Source organism: Dryas octopetala, chromosome 4, assembly GCF_963921425.1.
Source record: "Dryas octopetala chromosome 4, drDryOcto1.1, whole genome shotgun sequence".
NCBI classification, from domain to species: domain Eukaryota; kingdom Viridiplantae; phylum Streptophyta; class Magnoliopsida; order Rosales; family Rosaceae; genus Dryas; species Dryas octopetala.
In genome coordinates this window covers 3,969,721-3,986,002 of record NC_141369.1, presented here as the reverse complement: position 1 = coordinate 3,986,002, position 16,282 = coordinate 3,969,721, and the positions used below count along the sequence as shown (strand labels likewise).

The 16,282-nt window shown below is 40.6% G+C and overlaps 1 pseudogene; it reads left to right on the top strand.

Moving 5' to 3' along the window:
• The first annotated feature begins 10,424 nt into the window (after positions 1-10,424).
• LOC147286248 (uncharacterized) lies at positions 10,425-14,620 on the top strand (annotated as a pseudogene).
• Positions 14,621-16,282: the final 1,662 nt, after the last annotated feature.

Genomic DNA, 16,282 nt, shown 5'->3' with positions numbered 1-16,282 from the left:
TGAGGGGACATTATCTACTTATGGTACCAGTGATGTGCTAACAATGGCATTAGGGACGCCTGAGCAATCAGGGAGAGTTAGAGCTGTGAGAGGTTATGTGAAGCCCAGTTCTTACTTTAACTTCCCTCCCCGAAAAAGTATGAAAGAGAGAATAAGAGAAAGTGTGAAACAGATCATGAAAGAAGCTAGAGCGAGAGAAAATAATAGCAGAGGAGCAAAAATATTGGATGGATAAATTGAATTTAGTAAAGGCAGAGAAGAATTCCAAGGCTGAGGGACCAACCCCAGTGATGTTAGTCCCTATTCCCCGTACTCCCCCAACTCCCCATACTGCCAAATATGACTTTGATATGGCAAGCACCAATGTGGAGAAAAAAGTTGTAAATAATATTGATATGAATGTGGAGAAGGAAATGTAGATAAATGAGGAGAATGAAATCGAGAAGATCGAGAATATGGGAATGGAGAAGATTGATGATCCAAAGGAGGAGAAGCATAACATGAACATCCTGGATGATGACTGTGTTGACCTAGACTATGTGAGTGACAAGAATAGTGTTTCGAAGGTATATATATATTTCATCCCAACTTACCCAATATTTAATTGCCTTAATTTTTTGCTGTGAAAGTCATTAAATTAACTTCTATTTTATCTTGGCTGTTTGCACAAGAGAAAAAATGCATGTTGGTTGTTGGCTCACTTGAAAATATTGTTGCATACGCTACATTACTTGAAGTTGACGATGCCAAGCCACCGACACTACATGGTGTTCCTTTGACAGAGGGATGCCTGCGGGTTGCAATTTGTACTTCGCTGGATGACTCAGTTTTGCTTCCCATCCCAATTAAAGACGAAGTAGTAACTGTTGGTCAAGATGTTGGGACAATTGTAGCATGGCCGAAAAATCTTGTAACATATCAGAATTAGCAGGAAGTTGGTAAAGAGGTATGTTTTTATGTCCCACCTGATTGTGAGGGAAAGGCACGGGAAGACTCGCCGTGATCAGAGGAGGAAGACCCAGGTGGTCCGGCGCCGCAACTCTGTTGGAAAACGCAGATCGCTGACAAGAGAGACTTCTCTGTCTCGCGTCGATTCTCCATCATCACTGGGTTTCTGTGTTGGATGCTGCCACTGGGAGGAAGAGGAGAGGGAGACGATTCCAACGTCGCTGGTCTCGCCGCCATCTGCCGTCAAATGGCCGAGAAATCAAAGAGAGAAAGAGAGAGAGAGAGAGAGAGAGAGAGAGAGAGAGAGAGAGAGAGAGAGAGAGAGAAAATGAAAAAAATAAAAGCTGGTTTTTCTTTTTAAAATCCCTTAAATGCAATTTTACAAAATTGCCCCTCACTTTGAACGTCCGTAAAATCCAAACCGTAACTCCGATTTACGCGTGCTTCGTGTCTATGAACTCGTGGAATCAATACCTGAACGTGCCCAAAGTCAAAGACGAAAGCCCATTAATTTTAAAACTCAACTTTGGGTCAAGCCCAATTTAAAACAAAAATTAAAATTAAATTAAAACCTTTTAATTTCATAATAAATTTCCAAAATCCTTAAAATAAATTTTCAAAATATTTAAAATAAATCTTTAAAAAATACGGGGTCTCACAAGAATGCTAATTATAATATGAGAAAGTGTTTTGACATGACTTTCTTGGCAATCGGGAAACTTTTGGTGCAATTCGAACAGAATTGGACTAGGTATATACCTAAATGACGTTTTTGTGTATTCTTAAAACCAAATGTAGCTCAAAAGGCCTAGAACGCTAATCCTAACATGAGAAAGTGCTTCCCCATGTTTTTACTTACCCACCGGAAACGTTTCGGTGTAATTTGGACGAAATTGGACCAAGTATGAACCGAAATGACATATATGTGCGTTCTTAACACTAAAGAAGGTTCAATAGGTTTAGAACGCTAATTCTAACATGAGAAAGTGTTTTGACATGACTTTCTTGGAAACCGGGAAACTTTTGGTGCAATTTGGACGGAATTGGACTAGGTATATACCTAAATGACGTTTTTGTGTATTCTTCAAACCAAATGTGGTTCAAAAGGTCTAGAACGCTAATCCTAACATGAGAAAGTGCTTCCCCATGTTTTTCTTGCCAACTGGGAACGTTTTGGTGTAATTTGGACGAAATTGGACTAAGTATGAACCGAAATGACATATATGTGCGTTCTTAACTCCAAAAAAGGTTCAATAGGTCTAGAACGCTAATTCTAACATGAGAAAATGATTTGACATGACTTTCTTGGCAACCGGGAAACTTTTGGTGCAATTTGGACGGAATTGGACTTGGTATATACCTAAATGACGTTTTTGTGTATTCTTAAAACCAAATGTGGTTCAAAAGGTCTAAAACGCTAATCCTAACATGAGAAAGTGTTTCCCCATGTTTTTCTTGCCAACCGGGAATGTTTTGGTGTAATTTGTTCGAAATTGGACCAAGTATGAACCGAAATGAAGTTTATGTGAGTTCTTAACACAAAAGGTGGTTTAATAGGTCTAGAACTCTAATCCTAACATGAGAAAGTGCTTTGACATGTCTTTCTTGCCATCCGAGAACGTTTTCGTACAATTAAAATAAAATTTGACCAAGTATGCAGCAAAATAATGTTTTTGAGGGTTCATAACACCAAATGTGCTTCAATAGGTCTAGAACATTCATTCTAACATAAGAAAGTTCTTCAACATGTCTTTCCTGCCATCCGGAAACGTTTTGGTACAATTAGAACGAAATTGGACAAAGTATGCACCGAATTGACATGTTACATATTTCCTCTCACATGTATCTTTGAGTCCACATATCAACCCAATTCTTGAGTGTTTATCATTGAGAGTATGCCATAGTGAGGATTGGAGTTAAGTCTATCCTGTATATATTGACTTAGTTCTGTTTTATCTAACACATGAGTTTATGTCCATGATGGCCTATATGACAATAGAGGAGGGAGGTATGTTGTTTGAAATATTTTAGAATTTCGAGAATACAATTTATATGCCTTACTTTCCTATTTGATTAATGGCTATGCGCATGAATTCAATTTTTGGGATGTTTGAGTCAGTTTAGAGTCTTTTCTTTATTTTATTTGCTCTAGGACTAGGAAAATCTAAGTTTGGGGGTGTGATGAGTGTGTATTTTGCATCATTTTATGATATTAATTCCCTAACTTAGAGTGTTAGAACTTGATACTTTTGTGTCTGTTGTCTTGTTTTTGTGTTTTTCGATTACATGAAACATAGATAGGAAGAGTAAAATGAGCCATTTTGGGACATTTCCCGGTCAAAATAGGAAAAGAGCAAAAATCCTTGTCAAATGAGGATTCCTAGTCACAAGAGGAAACATAAAGCCTAGAACCATCATTGTCAAGCCAGAAATGTGAAATTCTAATTGGAACAAGAATTCTTGGTTGAACTAGGAAACCTAACCCTACTAGGGAATGGAGTCCTAATGATGCTAGGAATCACTAGAGGCAATATAGTCATTATGAGAAGTTGAAATGGGCAAGAAATCCTGCATCTACAAGGCCATACGTACGCAAGCTTGCAGCCCATTCCAAGCCCATGCAGCCATGCGCCAACCCTAGCAGCTAGAGCCCAAGTCATGCAACCCATATGCATGTTTAAGTGAAACCCTAAAGGGCCATGCGCTTGTCACTTTAGCCCAGTGTACCAAGCCTTGTAGCAGCCCATGAGTTTTAAAACTATAAGCCTATGCCGCACACCCCCCTTTACCTTGCCTCACAAGGATTTCTCTCTTACCTCTATAAATACATCTCATTCTCCATAATTCAGAGTTCTGAAAGTTCCCATCAATTCTGAGATATCCATCAGCTCACAAAATTCAGAAAAGAGAGAAAGCAGCCTAGAGAGAGAGAGAGGGAGGCGTGACTAGAGAGAGAAAGTGAGAGGCCCTTGCTACAAGTCCTAGCTCACCATTACCGTGAGTCCACCTGCTTGCTAGGTCTCTCTCTCTTCTCTTCTTCCTTGCCGCAGCCCCTTGTGATGTCTTCTTTGATTTTATGTTTTCTTTTCTTTTTGAATTATAGAGTTTAATTAGTTTTGTGTAGTTAATTTGATTTTCAACATGATTGGGAATTTATTTATATATTTCAGTTTTGTTTCTCTATTTTAATTATGTAGTAGTTTATTCTATCTTGCATGTTAAGTTGTAGGTTGATATTCAGATTTGCTATGCTTTAACAAATCGTTTATCCGTCTCTTGATGAATTGATTTAATGCTTGCACTTATCAAATTTCATTTATCTATTTGAATCCGTTTGCTAGCTGTTTGCACTCTTTGACTGATCACCTTAGGGTAATTGCATCTAGTTTATTTGTTGGTGTTGTATGTTTTCCTAGAGCAATTATATTAAACTTTTTAACAACTCTAGGTTAACTCGCAAGTGCACGAATCGCAGAGTAGCAAAGCTTACAATTACGAGGTCGATCCCACAGGGAATTGTACTAGTGTTATGATTACTAACTCAATTAAATTCAATTAACTCAACTCTAACTCACACACGCAAATGGGGGTTTTGATTGGTTTTTGAAACTGGACTAAACTAATAAATAAATAACAAAACTTTAAAATAACAAACTGAATGAATTTTGGATAAAACAATAATAAAGAAACACTAGGGGTCAGAATCCACCACTAGCATACCAGTCACTTTACTATGGATATTAACAATCAATATATAAACATGCCAACAAAGTTCGTCTACTAAAAGGTTTGACTAGTTACTTTTAGCAATTACTCCCCTTACTGTGCATAAACTAAGAGCTTCTTGGGCCTTCCTTAGCCAGTTAACTTGCATGTTCCCTAGTGCTAAGCTAAGGCAGCTGTACCCATGCAAGAGTCATTACAATCTGTGAGAGTGACAAACACATAGCGCATAGCTCCAAATTAATGTACCCTATGTCCTCTATGATCCCTTTTCTCATGAATATTATCTTAGGATATCCACTTGTTGCCTATTGAAACTATCATCCTTTCGAGCTTATTTAGTTTCACAACATAAATCTAGATGCATGCAACCTAAGGTAATCAGTCAAAGATGCGAAGCAAATAGAGTCAATTTAAACAGAGATCCAAGATTTGTCAACATGTAAATAATTAAAATATCAATAATCCATAGTGAGAATAAGCAACATCGCTAGGGCTTCATCCTAGCCCTAGTCCAATATTCAGTTACACATAATTAAATCCATAAATAAACAAAGCATAATTAAAACAATTAAAATAAAAGGAAGGGAAGTAGAAATCAAGCCGAGGCAGCAAGGTGAAGGCGAGATGGCAGCATGAGATGGTGCGGCTGCAAGGGTGGTGTCGCAATGGTGCTGCTCGGCCTTGGGCTCCATGGCAAGGTGGATGAGGTGCTCAGCGAGATGGCAGCAGGGGAAGATGGCGTGGCTAGGTGGATGTGGCTGCAGCTTCGACTTCTTCCTCCTCCTCAGTTCGGCACAAAATAAAAGAGCAAAACAAGAAAAGATGGTGGCTGCTAGGGCTGCGGCAAGAAAAATAAAAGAAAGAGAGAGAAGGGAGCAAGGGTGTGCGGCAAGAAAGAGGGAGAGAGAGGCTAGCTAGGGTTTCTGAAAATTAAAGAGGAGAGAACCCTTTTTCTGAATTGTAGAGATGTATTTATAGAGATCAGTAGGAGAGGAATCCTTGGGAGGCAAGGAAATGACAAGGTGCGGCAGCAGCTAGGGTTAGGAGAAGCATTGGGCTTGCGGCAAGGGTTTTGGCTTTAGGCTTAAGTGACACACGCAAGGGCCAGCTAGGGTTCCTCTTCCTTGCGCATGGGCTGCTGATCTTGGGCTATGGTCTTGGAGCATTGGGCTTGCACAATGTGGGCTAGGGTTTCACTACATGGGCTGTCACCTTGGACCATGTGCATTTGGGCTTGGGCTGCTAGGGTTAGGCGCATGCATGCATGCATGGCCCATCTGACTTCGGCATCCCATAGGCCCATGGCCCACTTGACTTGTTGACTTGTCATCTTTGACCTTTGACCATTAACTTTGACTTCCCATTTTGCTCCTCATTTCCATTTGAATTCAAATTCATTTCTTCCCTCCATTCATTTCTATGGATGTCCACCTTCTAGAAGCTTCTAGAACCTTGACTTTGTAGAGTTGACTTTGACCAACATTTCCTAGTCCAACTAGGATTTCTTGTAAATGAAGGATTCCTTATCCATTTCGACTTCTTGTAATGACCATATTGCCCCTGGGGTCTCCTAGTGTCATTAGGATTCCTTTCCCTAGTAGGGTTAGGTTTCCTAGTTCAATCAGGATTTCCTGTTCCAATCAAGATTTCTCATTTCTGGCTCTGCAATGATGGTTTTGGACTTGATGTTTCCTAGTGTAACTAGGAATCCTCATTTGACTAGGATTTCTGCACTTTTCCTGGTTTGACCAGAATTTCACTCGTTTTCCTAGTTTGACTAGGAAACGTCTAAAAATGGCTCTTTCGGCTCCTTTTCTCTTCTTTGCTCATTTTATCATATAAGAACAAAACAAACTAACAACACACAAAATATCTAGTTCTTGCACTCTAAGTTAAGGAGTTAGTATCATAAAGTAATGTAAAATGAGCACTCAACATTAGGTTTAGATGTGAAATAGTCAAAGACACTAAATCATAAGTAACAAGGGAATAAGAAATTGTTCTTGGTAATGGTTTTGTAGGACCTCTACAAGGAAATAACCAAAGCTTGTATGTTGTGCATGTTTGACGTTCTCATAGATCTTAATGACTCTTGCATAGGTAACAGCTGTCTTAGCTTAGTATTAGGGAACATGTAAGTTAACTAATTAAGGGAGGCCTAAGAAGCTCTTAATTATGTTTTAGGAAAACAATTGCGAGAAAGTAACTAGCCAAACCTTTTTAGCAGTCCAACTTTGATATGTTGTGTTTAAATTGATTTATCATTATTCTTGGATGGTTAGAGTATGCCTATTTGGATTGATAACTGAAAGTTTAGCATTGCAAGATAGTTTAATGTGTGTGTGTGTGTGTGTGTGTGTGGTGATATGTGTGTGTGTTTCCAACTCCCAAAGCCCCCGTTTAGTTATTCTAATTGATTGATTGAATTGATTTGTTGTTTATTAACCATTCCCTGTGGGATCGACCTCGTGCTTGTACGCTTTACTACTAATGCAATTCGTGCACATTCGAGTAAACTTAAAATAGAATATGTTTTTATTTTGTTCTAAGAAAATAATCAACAAGTTTTTGGCGCCATTGTCGAGGAATGGTGTCTAATATCAATGAATTGAATTGATTACTCATTAGAATTAGGATATATTAGTTAGATTTGTTTTTGGTTAATTTTTAGTTTCAAATAAATGTCATGACTTTATAAGCACTCTTTCTACTGATTTGATGTTTGCTCTTGATTAGGTATTGTTTATGAACCCTGAAATCATAGAGAGGTTGGAGAGGCTCAAGAACGAAGCGTTAGGACATCCGAATAGCAGCCCTCTACCTAGTGCATCCATGTCAAGTAGTGAGGACGTTGAGATTGTCAAAATGGCTGAAGCTAATGAGAATGTGCAGCAGCCCTTGAGTCACTTTTCAGCACCCTCGCTGCCCACGCAACCTTCTTGCATCCGTTATGCGACAATAGCTACTGATTTTGAGATCAAGAGTGGTCAAATCCACTTGTTGCCGAGTTATCATGGTTTGAATGGAGAAGATCTTATCCATTTCCTAAAGGAATTTTCTGGGGTATGTGAAGCCGCACAGTTGAGGGGATTGAACGTCGATCAGTATCGTTTGAGGATGTTCCCTTTTGCGCTCAAAGACAAGGCAAAGAGATGGTTCTATTCGCTGCTTAGTGGTTCCGTATCGACTTGGGATGACTTATCTAACAAGTTCTTGAACAAGTTCTACTCGATTTCCAAGACCAATGCGATTAGGAAGGAGATACTTGGGTTTGTGCAGAAAGCCAATAAGCCATTCCATGAGACTTGGGACAGATTTAATGAGTTGCTTACTAGCTGCCCGCACCACAATCTATCCCCTTGGTATGTGATTTGTTACTTTTATCAAGGACTTTTGGAGAGAGATCAAGCTAAGGTGGATTCAGCATGTGGTGGTGCATTCATGTCCAAAACTGAAGATGAAGCTAAAATTGTTTGAGTCACTGATCTACGTATTTTATGCTTGATTATTAATGTCTTTCTCTCTACATTTTGCTTTGTTATGAGCTTAGTAAATATGTTGCTAACTTGTTTTATGTTTTTAGGCAGAAAATAAAGGAGAAATAATAAAGGAGACGATTCGGAGCAAAATGTGTGCTAAGGAAGACGTTCCTAAATTCCGAAGAATAAATGGTCACGTGGAATTACATGGACCTTAATTGCATGGACATTAATGGATTGATTTGCATGGCATGAGCTGGCTAATGCATGACTTAAAATGGGTGTGAGATAATTGCTAATGGACAAACGGACTTGAGCTGTATACATGGAATGGTTATGCATGCATGCAAAAGGAGATAGCTAGCTAATGATGACAACGGAAGTGAGCTAATTTGGCAAAAAGATGAACGGCTTTGAGCTAGCTTGAACGGTGAGTAGCTAGTGCACAAAACGGTATTGAGCTAGATAAATGGAAGAAACGGCAAGAGAGATGATTGGATGAAATGATGACATAAATGGCCTAATCAAATGGAGCATAATTGCATGGTTTCAAATGGAGGTTAATTACATATTCATAGTAACGCACCATTTTTTGGGAGGAATGACATCATCATCATCCCCTATATAAAGAGCTTTGGAGGAAGAGAAAAGGATCTCACGATCATAGAGCCGAATCCCTGTCCTCACATCAACTCCTCTTACACTTAGCAAGAAATCTACCCTAGAACCGAAACACCATCTCCACCACCTTCCAAACTATCCTTCCTTCACCCGTGACTATCCTTTGCTCGACTTGGCTGGGATTTCTGCGTCTCCATCATCACCAAGGTGCGGCTATACTTGAAGATTGCGGAGCGAATATCCCTCGGATCCAAAAAAAAAGTGTAACCATGTCTTGTACTTTATTTCGGTATTTTGTGTATTATTTCGAACCTATTTGTAAAGAGAACAAGTTTTGATGTATGGATGTTTATTTTCAGACTTGTTTGATGCCTTCCATGTGTTTGCAGCCCTAGGTTCGAATATGCATGCTAGCATACATACCCCTAATGCGTTGGAGCTTGTATGGATGATACTCGATTTGGTTCATCCTTGCATGTTTCAATGAACTAATCAAAGATAAAATTGGACTTAGGAAGTTCACTCGATTTGGTTGCTTCTTATTTTCAATGTATGCATGTGTGTATGTCTTAACCTTAGCTGGAAATTTCGTAGGTACCAAAGAAGGAAGAGGTAAACGGTTTCAAGTGACTAGATGTGATGATCACTTGTAAATAATAGACTTAGGAACTTATTTTCGGCTAGATGCATGTTAGGATTATGTGTTCTTGATTGTTTGCTTGTCTATGAGTTTAAACATGTTAGAACTTGTGATTTCTTGATATGTATCTAACCACCTTCTTGTTTTATTTCGTAGGAACTTAGAAAACCAAACTTTGCACCCCCATTAAACCAAACCTAGCATAGATATGCATTCACCCTCAATCCCCGGTTAAGAACGATCCCTACTTACCAATGCTACATCTACAAAGAAGGGTTTTAATTGTTTTCGTGTTTGATTGAGTGTTTAAATTAAGTACTTGAAAGATGCGAATAAATTTTGGCGCCGTTGCGCGGGTCGCACGTCCTTTGAACGACCTAAAGATCAAGCGAATGTACTCTCTTCAAATCTAAAGCGCAAATCAATGAACCCTACTTGTACATAACCAACGTGTTGTATGTAACCAACGTGTAAAGGACTTAACCACTTGCATTTGTAGCTTGCATAAAGTTTTCTCTTATGCATTAAACTCCATTTTTTCACTTAAGTTCTTGCTTGATGCACTTTGAATGAAAGTTTGAATGAATTCTCGCATGAATTTCGTGGACCATGGTGTGCTTGCATCTTTTGAGTAACAAATTGTGTATACAACGTTTTGACTAAGTGTATATACAACTAACCCCTGCAGGAACTAATTATAAGAGGTAAGAACGTGTAAATGTATAACTTGACTTGCATTCATTTTAGGATAAACTTAGAGCCCTAGCATTTCATGTTAGTGTTAAAACCATAGCTAGTGTTGTACAAAGTGTCCAAAACGTAGCTTAGTGTCTTTGTGTGTTTTTGGTGTGTTTTAGCTTACTTTGAATTCGTGTGTTATGTTTTTGTGTGTGTTTATTGTGTTTTTGTTTTTCTCTTTTGTTTTCCAAACGTTTTGGATCAAGTATACTGCATTCCTTGTGTATTCTTTTGATACTAACACTTGATCTTGGTTGAATTTCAGTTCATGAATGACCAAACCTTCTCTACGTGAAGTTCAACTCCGTAACCGCACAGTGATCATTTCTACCAACGCAGTGGAAGACCTTGACCGACCTATTGTTGAAGACGAAGTTGACTCACCAAGATCCCATCATTCCGAGCAAGATCAAGAAGAGGAATCTAGGATGAACAACGTCAACAACAACAATGTCCCTCCCAACAATGGTGGAGGCAACAACGTTGTAAGGCAAACTCTTCGCCAACAAACCTGCTCAACAGATTGGAGTGTTGGGCCCTCATGCATTCAGTTTCCTGCTCCTCAAGAGGACAAGGAGGACATTGAGCTAAAGAGTGGATTTCTCCATCGCCTACCTATCTTTCAAGGGATGGCGCATGAAGACCCAAACATGCATTTGAGGCAGTTTCAGTTTGTTTGCTCGAGTATGAAGCCCATTAATGCAGATGACGAGCTCTTGAAATTGAAGGCATTTCCGTTTACTCTAAAGGACAGAGCTCAGACTTGGCTCATGGAACTTCCACCAAATCACATCACTACATGGAAGCAACTTGCGGATGCTTTCTTGAGCAAGTACTTTCCAGCCTCAAAGATTACTGTTTTGAGGAAGAAGATCACTGGAATCGCACAAGTTTCTGATGAGACATTTGGGCAGTATTATGATCGCTTCAAAGTTCTCTGCGCCACTTGTCCCTCCCATGGTTTCTCTGAGACTAATCTGATGAACTATTTCTATGATGGACTTAAGCCGATTGATCGAGAACTTCTTGATGCTGCTGCAAATGGAGCCTTCATGGATTTAGATGAAGTGCATGCCCGTGCACTCTTGGAGAACCGAGCTAACAATGATGCTCAATATGGGATGGCTCCGAGGAAGACTGTTGCTGAAGTAAGCTCAGCTAAAATTGCTGTGGACGCCAAGTATGACAAGCTTACTAGTCTGATGGAGCAGATGATGGAACTTGAAGTGAAGAAACAGAAGGTGTCTCTAGGCCAGCTTTGTGGCGTCTGCCACTCTCAAGGGCATCTAGGTGATCAATGTCCTACCTTGGCCGAGCAACCACATGAAGAACAAGTCAATGCCATAGGTGGATATCAAGGAGGTCAACGCTACAACAATTACAACAACTTTGGCAACCGTGATCATCCTGGTTTCAAGTGGAGCAGCAATGAGGGATGTCTGAACCCTCCAGTACCTCAGCAACAACAATACCAACGTCCTTATCAGCAATACAATTCAAGGCATTCAATGGCTCAAACGTCACAAGTACCTTTGCCTCCTCCGGTTCAACAATTCACCAATCCGGATTATGACAAAATGTTTGCTCAACTCTCCACCTCAACACAAGCTCTTATTGATGGACAAAATCAGCAAAAGGCGTTGTTGGAGACTCATGGCAATGACATTTCCGAGATAAAGAAGCAAATGGGGCAACTTGTGGATTTTATGGGACATATCAGAACTATCGGACAGCTTCCATCTCAAACAACGCCACCTACTAGGAATGTGAGTGCAGTTACTACAAGGAGTGGGAAGGTTTTGGAGCTACCAAAGCAGAAGGCAACGTCATCACCAGATGAAGTCGTTGTGGAGGAAATTTTTGAAGAAGATCCAGCTATTGAAGAGCTCAAAAGAAAGAAGAAGGTGGCGCCACTTTTGCCACTACCAACACCATCACCATCACACCCTACCCCAACCAAAGGTATTAACTCTATCCCTTCAAGTTCTGTTAATACTAATGCTTCGTTTGCTCGTGCACCATTTCCACATAGGTTATCCAAATCAAAGAAAAATGATCAATATGATGAGATCCTATACATCTTTCGGAAGGTGCAAGTGAATCTGCCCTTGATTGAGTGCATTAAGCAAGTTCCTATTTAAGCCAAGTTTCTCAAAGAGCTATGCACCCAAAGGAGGCAAACGAGAGCGAAGGAGGTTGTGAAGGTGAATGCAACCGTTTCAGCGGTGTTGCAACATCGGCTACCCCCCAAATTGAAGGACCCTGGGAGCTTTAGTGTTCCTTGCGTGATTGGTGACACTAGATTCGAAGATGTCATGCTTGACTTGGGTGCATCCATCAACGTTATGCCCTACTATCTATATGCATCCATGGAGCTTGGTGAGCTTAAGCACGACAATGTCATCATTCAGTTAGCCGACCGTTCTCACAAGTATCCAAGAGGGTACGTAGAAGATGTTCTTGTGCAAGTCAACAACTTGATATTCCCTGCAGACTTTTACATTGTTGACATGGAGGAGAGTCCGTTGAATACCACGCCACTTTTGCTTGGACGTCCCTTCATGAGAACCGCAAGAACAAAGATAGATGTGTTTGAAGGCAAGTTCTCCATGGAGATTGATGGGGAGAAGATCGAGTTCAACATCCATGATGCTATGAAGGTTCCCATTGCTACTGTCAACTCATGTACAACGTTGGATTTGATTGAAGACATGGCACAACAACATTTGGACACACTTAGAGAGGATGAGCTTGACACCGTGCTTCAAGATGGTATGGGGCTGACCTACACTAGGAATGACGCCCTAATTGATGTGTTGATTGATATCTTGGAGCCACGGCTTGAAGAAATGGTGATGGCTTTGAATGAGGCAGCCTATGTGACGTCTAGACCACCCCCTATTCCTTTGGTCTATGGCGAGAACAAGCTTGTTCCCTCCATTATTCAAGCACCCGAAGTGGAACTCAAGGTGTTACCGGATCATTCGAAGTATGCTTACTTGGGCGACAATGAGACTTTGCCGGTTATCATCTCTTCAACGTTGGAGGAAGAACAAGAAGGTAGATTGGTTCGAATGCTTCAACAATACAAGCCTGCCATTGGATGGACACTTGCGGACATCAAAGGTATAAATCCAGCAACTTGTGTTCATCGCATTCTACTTGAGGAGGGAGCTAAGCCCTCACGTGAAGCACAAAGAAGGCTCCATCCGCCAATGATGGAGGTTGTGAAGAAGGAGGTGATCAAACTCTTGGATTGTGGGGTCATTTATCCAATTCCGGACAGCCTTTGGGTCTCACCCGTGCAAGTTGTTCCTAAGAAGTCCGGAATCACCGTTGTAAAGAACGCGGATAATGAGTTGGTGCCTCAGCGAACTATCACTGGACATAGAGTTTGCATCGACTATAGGAAGCTCAACGCAAGTACAAGGAAGGACCATTTCCCTTTGCCATTCATTGATCAAATGCTTGAGAGGCTGGCTGGTCATTCCTACTATTGCTTCCTTGATGGATATTCGGGTTACAACCAAATCAGCATCGCGGAGGAGGATCAAGAGAAGACAACGTTCACATGCCCTTTTGGAACGTTTGCATATCGACGGATGCCCTTTGGATTGTGCAATGCCCCTGGTACGTTTCAACGTTGCATGCTTTCTATCTTTTCCGATTACATTGAGAAAATAATTGAAGTATTCATGGATGACTTTAGTGTTTTTGGGAAGGATTTCGATGCATGTCTAGAAAACTTAGAGCTAATCTTGCAAAGATGCGTTGAAACGAACTTCGTACTTAACTGGGAGAAGTGCCATTTCATGGTAACACAAGGGATTGTTCTTGGACATATTATCTCGAAAAAAGGGTTGGAAGTTGATAAATCAAAAGTAGATCTTGTGAAACACTTACCCTCTCCGACTTCGGTTAGAGAGATTCGTTCTTTTCTTGGACATGCAGGTTTCTACAGGAGGTTTATAAAGGACTTCTCTCACATATCTCGGCCCTTGTGCAAGTTACTTCAAAAGGACACTCCCTTTGTATTTGATGAGGAGTGTAACGTGGCATTCACCAAGTTGAAGGAGTTACTCACTTGTGCTCCTATTCTTCAAGCACCAGATTGGTCTCTACCCTTTGAGCTCATGTGTGATGCATCGGATTACGCTGTTGGAGCTGTTTTGGGACAAAGGAAGGAGAAGAAGCCCTACGCCATATACTATGCCTCAAGGACACTTGATGATGCTCAAACCAACTACACAACAACCGAGAAGGAGATGCTTGCTGTGGTTTTTGCATTAGACAAATTCAGATCTTACTTACTTCAAAGCAAGGTTATCATTTACACGGATCATGCAGCTTTGAAGTACTTGATGACAAAGAAGGATGCAAAACCAAGACTCATTCGTTGGATTCTACTTCTACAAGAGTTCGATGTGGAAATCAAAGACAAGAAAGGAGTGGAAAACATTGTGGCTGACCATCTTTCTCGAATTGTGCATGGACAAGAAGCTGTGGCTATTGAGGAAACATTTCCGGATGAACAACTCTTCGGAATCAAGGTAAGTCCTCTTGAAACTCCATGGTACGCAGATATTGTTAACTACTTAGTTACCGATGAGTTTCCATCTTCCATGCCAAGAGCTCAACGTGATAAGCTTAAGTCTAATGCTAAGTCATTAATTTGGGATGAACCTTACTTGTGGAAACAATGTGCCGACTTAGTAATAAGGAGATGTATCCCGGATAGTGAGTTTGCATCTATTCTTGAGTTTTGTCATAATGGTGCATGTGGAGGACATTTTGGTTCGAAGAAGACAGCCCTAAAGGTTCTAGATTGTGGTTTCTTTTGGCCTAACCTATTTCGTGATTCAAATGACTTTTGTGCTAAGTGTGATAGGTGCCAAAGATCTGGAAACATTGGTCCAAGAGACGAAATGCCACAAAAGTACATGATCAATGTCGAAATCTTTGATGTTTGGGGCATTGATTTCATGGGACCCTTTCCTTCATCTAATGGTTTCACTTACATCTTACTTGCTGTAGATTATGTGTCGAAATGGGTGGAAGCAAAAGCCACCCGTACTAATGATTCGCGAGTTGTTGCAGATTTCTTCAAGACGAATATCTTTTCAAGGTTTGGGATGCCACGCATTCTCATAAGCGATGGAGGGAGTCACTTTTGCAACAAAACCGTGGAGGCATTGATGAAGAAGTATGGCGTCACACACAAGGTCTCTACACCATATCATCCACAAACCAATGGAATGGCTGAAGTATCCAATCGCGAAATCAAGAAGATCTTGGAGAGAACTGTCAAACCAAATCGCAAGGATTGGAGCCAATGTTTGGATGATGCACTATGGGCTTATAGGACGGCATACAAGACTCCCATAGGCATGTCACCCTATCGACTTGTTTATGGGAAGGCTTGTCATCTTCCGGTGGAGTTGGAACACAAAGCATGGTGGGCGATCAAGAAGTTCAACATGAACAAGGATGAGGCTGGTCTACATCGAAAGCTTCAACTTTGTGAGCTTGAGGAGATCCGGAATGAAGCATTTGACAACGCATGGATCTACAAGGAGAGGACAAAGCGCATTCATGACAAGATGATCCGTACGAAGAGTTTTGAACCCGGGCAGAAAGTATTGCTATTCCATTCGAGACTTAGACTTTTTCCGGGCAAGCTACGCTCTAGATGGGTTGGTCCTTACATTGTAGTTCAAGTCTTTCCCTATGGAGCCGTGGAGATAATGAGCTTGGAAACCAGCAAGGTGTTCACCGTGAATGGCCAACGTTTGAAGCACTACTATGAGAATTTCAAGGAGCATGACGTTGAAGAAGTGAAGCTCTTTGATCCACCTACTTCAAACACATGAAGATGCATCACGTCTAGGCTGGAAGACGTTAAAGAACAAGCGCTTGTTGGGAGGCAACCCAATGGAGGAGTCTACAACAGATTTGCATTCTCTTCCCTTAACTCTTTTAATTTCGTTGCTTTTATTTACTCAGTTAGATTTTCGTAAGGCCTAGCTTCCATGCTTGAATTCTATGAATTTACTTTGATACATTGAGGACAATGTAGAGTTTAAGTGTGGGGGAGGGGTTTACAACTTTTTTGAGTCATAAATCAAAAAAA